We start from the raw sequence: 7,629 nt of genomic DNA on the forward strand, positions 1-7,629 counted from the left end.
TACTTATTCAATCTTTCTTAATCTGTAAGATAGGAGCCAGAATGGTACCATCTCCTAGATAGGTAGAAGACGAACAGAAGACTAAAGAAACACTAAAAGAAACAATATGTTGTGAAGACAAAAAACCAATATGGCAGTATTCAGTAGATATTATTAGTGTTATTAATGACAAAGATCTGGAGGACATTGCAAAGACACCAAAGCACCAAGCAGTGTTGGAGTAGAATTGCTTTCTAAACTCATTACTAAGACATTTCTGCTCTGGTTGTGTGTATTGATGTCACCATCCCTGTGGCAAGATAGGCCAAGATAATTTTCTTAATTGCAGGCTACGCTGACACATTTTGTGCCAGAACTGAAGGAGAGTGGGTGTTATTTCAGATCTGTGAATCATCACACACACTCATGCATCACATATTTCTTATAGATTTAAAGAGTTGAACTCTAACCAAGATAATGGAGACATTATTTTAGAATGTAGAAATATGCCCATATAAAGGCAACTTGCTATTGAAAATACTTCCTTCACTGCGTGGGCCTGCCAAGTCATTTTATTTGCCATACAGTTATTTAATGCAGTGTTCTCAACCAAAGAATGTGCAAGTCAAAAAAAAATATCACCAGACCCATTTTGCTAGGACTACAAATTAATTATTACCTTGTCATGAGTAAATTGACTGTATTGTATTAGAATATAGTTTGGGCTTAGTGAGGAATGAAATATGGAAGTAAGGCCGAGTGGAAGCGTTTTCTTCCATTTGACTGAATACCCTCTATTAATTCCTTGCTTATTACTATAATTAAAAGTAGTCTTTGGCAGTACATGCCCTTTTGAAATTATTTCTGAAGTTGAGAACAAATTTTTTTAAATGTGAAATTGATTTTTTAAAGAAGGTTTCAATGTATTAAGTATGTTATGAGTATTCCACTTAGTGGAAATACCTCGGCTACCATATTGTGATAAGGAACTTTCCTCCAAAGAGTTGAGTCATAGTTCTGAAAGAAAACTCTCAATTGCTAGGAAGACAAAATTGCCCATGTGATATGGGAAGTGAATTCTTTCTCCCAACCAAGGCTAATTCCACGGTTACATGTGAAGGTAAAATTGCTCTCCCATCACTTTCTTTTTTTTTTCTTTTTAAATTTTTTTACATGTTTTTATTTATTTCTAGGAGAGAGAGAGAGAGACAGCTTGAGCAGGGGAGGGTCAGAGAGAGAGGGAGTCACAGACTGAAACAGGCTCCAGGCTCTGAGCTGGCTGTCAGCACAGAGCCCGATGCGGGGCTCGAACCCACGAACCGCGAGGTCATGACCTAAGCGAAAGTCGGACGCTTAACCGACTAAGCCACTCAGGCGCCCCACTCTCCCATCACTTTCTAAACATTTTGACCTTGGGCTTTACTCCATCATTAAATATAATCTGATAAATGCAGCATTATGGATTTGGGGATGACTCTCCTTAATTTTGCATCCTACTTTAAAAAACTGTTTTTTACATATTAAATATTTTATGTAACATAAAATTTACCATCACAACCATTTTAAAAAAAGGTTTGTTTAAGTAATCTCCTCATCCGACATGGGGCTCAAACTCACAACCCCAAGATCAAGAGTTGCATACTCTACCAAATGAGCCAGCCAGCGGCCCCCAATCACAGCCACTTTTAAGTGTATAGTTTCAGTGGCAGTAAGTACATTCACATGTATTGTGTTTATTTAGAGGACTTCAGTGCCTAAATCTGCAGAATTGTTGCCACTTGTAAGTTGATGCTTACAAAAGAAAGCGACAGACTTGCCTCTAAATTGCCAGGGAGAGCACCTTTACAGTTTATGAAGAGCACCCCACATCAGGCAAGGTTGGGTACAACTCAGGGCTCAGCAAGAAGCAAGAGGGGACCAGTACAGAGGTTTGCCGAGATTACAAATATGTTGATCTCTGTCCTGGGATAGGTTAGAAATAGCGAATTTAGTGCTGTCCTTGGTCCTTTGTAAATCTTTCCAACAAATTACAAGATTGCCTCACCTCCTCAGATATTTGCCTATATAAATTTTCCTTTTTTTTCTTCTTAACTTTATTTATTTATTTTGAGAGACAGAAAGGATGTGCACATGCAAGAAAGGGAGGGGCAGAGAGAGAGAGGGAGAGAGAATCCCAAGCAGGCTCCCTGCTGTTAGTACAGAGCTCAATGCTCCTAAACCTGGGAGATTGTGACCTGAGCTGAAACAGCACTGAGGTGTTCCTGTATTGTTTCCTTTTGTTCCCATAGTTTTATCCTTTCCCTCTATTGGTTTTCTAACCACACATAAACTCACTAAGTGTCTTTCATTTTAATAAAACAGAGAAACCAAACCAACCAACCCTCTGTAGTCAAAATCCTTTGTTAGCCCCATATTCTTCTTATCAAATTATCTTCCAAGTCGTTTGAGAGCAAACAATAGTTTCTGCCCTTTTGCTGCTGCTTACTCTCCAGAAACAGCCATTTTCCACTCTTGTAATGATATATATATTTTAAAAATTCATCTTCACATCTCCAAATCACACTCTTGTTCAAATTTTTCCAGCTTTGTCTCTTAGAAACTCTTTCAGATTGGCTCACATGTCCCTTCTGTTGTCTAAGCACTTCCTCACTTTCTGGCAGTATATTTACTTTTCTCCAAGCTCGTCTTGTATTTTCCCTGCCTGAGCCCTAGAATCTGCCGTCCCTCCAAGGAGCTCTGGTTCCTTCTACTGGAGACTGGGTTTTAGAAACCAAGATCAGGGTACAAATGTGCTTATTGCTGTTTGCAGGAAGGGAAGACACTGCTTTTAGGCTTTCTCAGTGGACAGAGTGAGGAAATGTATGCATGTATTCCTATGTATATACACATATCTATACCTATCTACCCACCTATCTAGCCGTTGTATATTAAATGAAACATGAGTTCATACTGATGTCCACAACTCTATGTTGGTATCACAGAATTTATTCTGCCCCTCCCCTTGTTTATTTGTACCTTTTTCCTTTAACTGTGAAGAACCTGGATCCTATTATCAATTTTTTAAAATTATTTTTTCCAGCCTTAGTATAGATGTGAGGTACTTTTAGAATTATTAACCTGTGTCCCTGTAAGAAACCAATTTTTTAGACTAGAGTAGAGTGTTTATATACAATTCTTTCTTAAAAAATTTTTAAATGTTTTATTTATTTCTGAGAGAGAGAGACAGAGACAGAGTGAGCAGGGGAAGGTCAGAGAGAGAGGGAGACACAGAATCTGAAACAGGCTCCAGGCTCTGAGCTGGCTGTCAACAGAGTGCCCGACGTGGGCCTCGAACCCACGAACTGTGAGATCATGACCTGAGCTGAAGTCGGCTGCTTAACCAACTGAGCCACCCAGGGGCCCCTATACAATTCTTTTTATATTTATCTTTTATCTTTGGCTTTATAGTTTCCAGTCAAGATACCACTTTCCAAAGTTATTTTAGGTCAGCTCCTTCCCCACCCCTTTCAGAAAGGTTATGTCATGCATACAGTTAGATTCATTTTTCACATTCTGCATTCCATTCTAGGATCTTCTAATATCCCAGCTGATTTTTAAAAAATTTGCATACATTACACTTCATTTTTTGTAATATACAGTTCTACGTGTTTTGAAAAATGCAATTATGTATATATTACCCCAGTGCCATATAGAACAATCCTATCACTCTAAAAATTTCCTAATTTCTTTTTTAAAGAGTAGAATGATTTTAGTGTGTTAAAGTGAAAAGTTTTCTTCCTCATCTTCAAAAATGTTTCAAAGAAACTTAAAACAATTTGTAGACTATCAAATTCAGATTATTTACAATTGATATCCATAGTTAAAAATGGCCTAATTTCTAATTCAACTTTTTTTTTTAACATTATTTTTGAGAGACAGAGAGACAGAGTGCAAGTGGAGAAGGGCAGAGAGAGGAGACATAGAATCCAAAGCAGGTTCCAGGCTCTGCGCTGTCAGCACAGAGCCTGATGTGGGGCTAGAATCCACAAACCGCAAGATCATGACCTGAACTGAAGTTGGATGCTTAACCAACTGAGCCACCCAGGCGCCCCTCTAATTCAACTTTTGATTGTGCTATTAAATTCCTTTAAGGAGCTGTGCAATACCATATCTTCCACTGGTTCCAGAGGGCTCCACTGGCTCACAATTATGAGGCAGTAGAGCTATTTCTTAGATATCCCGTTGTAAGTGGCCATAGGAATGGGTGAAATGAGAGTTATTGGGACATTGATGGAAGCGGGTGGCACATGGGGACAAGATAAATTCTAGGTGACAGCAGACAGAGCAATTAACTGTGGGTGTCTGACTGTGTGGAGGTCTTCAGCAAGAGAATGTGCTGGTTATCAATGTATTGCTTCTTGGTTCCCTTCATGGACTAATCCATTAAAATGAGTCTGGGCCCTTTAAATATTTTTCCTTTGCCAGCTGGTACAATGTTTTATTGGTAGAGGGAGTTGGAGAGAGAGAGAGACATTGAAGGAGAACCAGGCTTTTCTTTTTCATTCTGATGGCTTCTTAGTAGGGCTTATTGAGAGCATGCTTCCTTTTTTACTGCTCAGTCCAGTGCCAAGTGCCTGTAGGGTATAGGTTGTGCTGTGTGCTTTCTTCAGCTCTTGTCTTAAACAGTAGCAGTGTGGCTGGAAGCCCCAGACATCACAGCCTTCAACTCAGCTGGGGTTGCTGCTCTGCATGGGCATGCTGGGGCCCCATCAGTGTGGCTGTCTAATGAGCTGGATGTTCAGCTTTGTCCTACTCAGTGCCTCAGAACTGCTCTGGTTCAAGCCCTGTGCAGAGGTGCGCTAGGTTCCTGCAGATGGAAGCCTCTGCAGGTCCCAGCCCCAGCAGTGCCCACTGTGGAAGCTCAACTCACTTTGTGCACACCTCCCTCACCCCACATTAGCTTTACCTCACCTGTGTCCCATGACTGTTCTGACATGGACACCATGCATTCCAGGATTCACACCTGCAGTGACCCTCTGTACTCTGCTTCTCTCTGTACCTGTTTCCCTCTGCGGGCCCAGCCTGCCTACCACCTCTGGCTGACCTGTGCCCAGAGGTTTTTTTCTGCTTTCCTGGCATCTCTCTGGGCCATCTCTGGCCTAGGCAAACTTTCTCTCATCAAATGGCTGTGATCACACCTTCTTCAATGAGCTTTGAAGTTTGACCTCCAAGTTTATCTTGGTTTTTTGTTGTTGTTGTTGTTGTTGTTTTTTAAAGTTTTTACTTACTTAATTTTAAGAAGGAGAGCACAGGAGAAACAGAGAGAGAGAGAGACGGAGAGCGAGAGCCCCAAGTAGGTTCTGTACCACCAGCACAGAGCCCGACATGGGGCTTGAACCCATGAACACCCAGGTCATAACCTGAGCCGAAACCAAGCGTTGGACACTTAACCCACTGAGCCACCCAGGCACCCCCAAGTTTTTCTCTTTTTGGTTCTTTCCGTTAGTTCTTCATTTCTCCTTACAGCTCTCATTCCATCTATATAGTTACCCTATCATTGCTTAATAATTCTTTATATTAAGCTTCCCCTGTTTATATTATTCTGTGGTTTCTGCTCTTGATTTGACTGTGACTAATTAAAGTTTATTCTTACCGGGAGAGGGCACAGGCATTCTTGGTCTTTTCTTGAATCTCATTTCAAGAAAAAGAAGAAAGTGATTTACTGTCAACAAGCTTGATGGCCCAGGCTTTCTGGGTAGAGGATCTAGTCAGTAGAGAAGCCCTAACAATAATTCAGGCCCCAGGCCCTAGGTCCTGACTTGTAGCTCAAGGTAGAGTTCTGAGAAAGGGAGTTTCCTGATAATGAAGGGACAGCTGCTAAGCACATGTCATAACCTAGAGCTGGTAAAGGTTCAAAACATTTGTCAGACATCTGCTTTTGGTGAAGTCAGAGGAGTTATTCTGGAAACAGTATTACTCGTACTGAGATGTAAAATACGGCTTCTTTTCATTGAGCTTCCCACTTAAAAATGGCATAATAACCATATAGTTTCCAAGTGAGACATGTTTTAATACAAAAAAAGGGGAGGATTCTTCCTTTACTGCTTTCTGATTCCTGCCAATAATGCATTTTTAACTCTTTCTTTTATCTTTCTAAAAAAATTTTAAGTAGGCTCCACTTGGGACCTGAACTCATGACCCTGAGACTAAGACTTGCATGCTCTACCAACCTAGCTAGCCAAGTGCCCCATCTAATTTTTTCTTTTAAAGAAATTTTCCTGAGTCTGAAAGGGAAGTTTGTTGTAGTTCTTATGAGATTCTGCTGACAGTCTAATCTTGCTTTAGATTTCTTGAATGTTCTGTTTCTCTTATTCTGCATAGTTTTTAGATTTTACCTGGTTGTGGGTTGAATAGTCTTCTTTTTTTTTTTTAATGTTTATTTATTCTTGAGAGAGAGAGAGACAGAGTGCAAGAGAGAGAGGGACAGAGAGAGAGGGAGACACAGTATCGAAGCAGGCTTCAGGCTCCGAGCTGTTATCACAGAGACTGACTAGGAGCTTGAACCCAATAATCTTGAGGTCAAGGCCTGAGCCAAAGTCGGACCCTTAACTGACTGAGCCACCTAGGTGCTTCAGTCTTCTTTTTTTTATTTTTATTTTTTTAAATTTACATCCAAGTTAGTTAGCATATAGTGCAACAATGATTTCAGGAGTAGATTCCTTAATGCCCCTTACCCATTTAGCCCATCCCTCCTCCCACAACCCCTCCAGTAACCTTCTGTTTGTTCTCCATATTTATTGGCTTCCTCATATGAGTGAAGTCATATATTTGTCTTTCTCTGACTGACTAATTTTGTTTAGCATAATACCCTCTAGTTCTATCCATGTAGTTGCAAATGGCAAGATTTCATTCTTTTTGATTGCTGAGTAAAACTTCATTGTGTGTGTGTGTGTGTGTATATATATATATATATATATATATCACATCTTTTTTATCCATTCATCCATCAATGGATATTTGGCCTCTTTCCATACTTTGCTATTATTGATAGTACTGCTATATAAAACATTGGGATGCATGTGTCCCTTCAAAACAGCATACCTGTATCCCTTGCATAAATATCTAGTAGTGCAATTGCTGGGTCATAGGGTAGGTGTATTTTTAATTTTTTGAGGAACCTCCACACTGTTTTTCAGAGTGGCTGCACCAGCTTGCATTCCCACAAGCAGTGCAAATTCTTTCTCCCCATCCTCGTCAACATCTGTTGTTGCCTAAGTTGTTAATGTTAGCCCTTCTGATGGGTGTGAGGTGGTATCTCATTGTGGTTTTGATTTGTATTTCCCTGATGATGATTGATGTTGAGCATCATTTCATGTGTCTGTTGGGCATCTGGATGTCTTCTTTAGAAAAGTGTCTGTTCATGTCTTTGGCCCATTTCTTCACTGGATTATTTGTTTTTTTGGGTGTTGAGTTTGATAAGTTCTTAACAGCTTTTGTATACTAACCCTTTATCTGATATGTCATTTGCAAATATCTTCTCTCATTCTGTTGGTTGCCTTTTAGTTTTGCTGATTGTTTCTTTCAGTGTGCAGAAAGTTTTTATTTTGATGAGGTCCCAATAGTTCATTTTTGCTTTTGTTTCTCTTGCCTTTGGAGACTTGCTGAGTAAGA

This window comes from Crocuta crocuta, unplaced genomic scaffold (genome assembly GCF_008692635.1).
Source record: "Crocuta crocuta isolate KB4526 unplaced genomic scaffold, BGI_CrCroc_1.0 scaffold830, whole genome shotgun sequence".
In the NCBI taxonomy this organism is placed as follows: domain Eukaryota; kingdom Metazoa; phylum Chordata; class Mammalia; order Carnivora; family Hyaenidae; genus Crocuta; species Crocuta crocuta.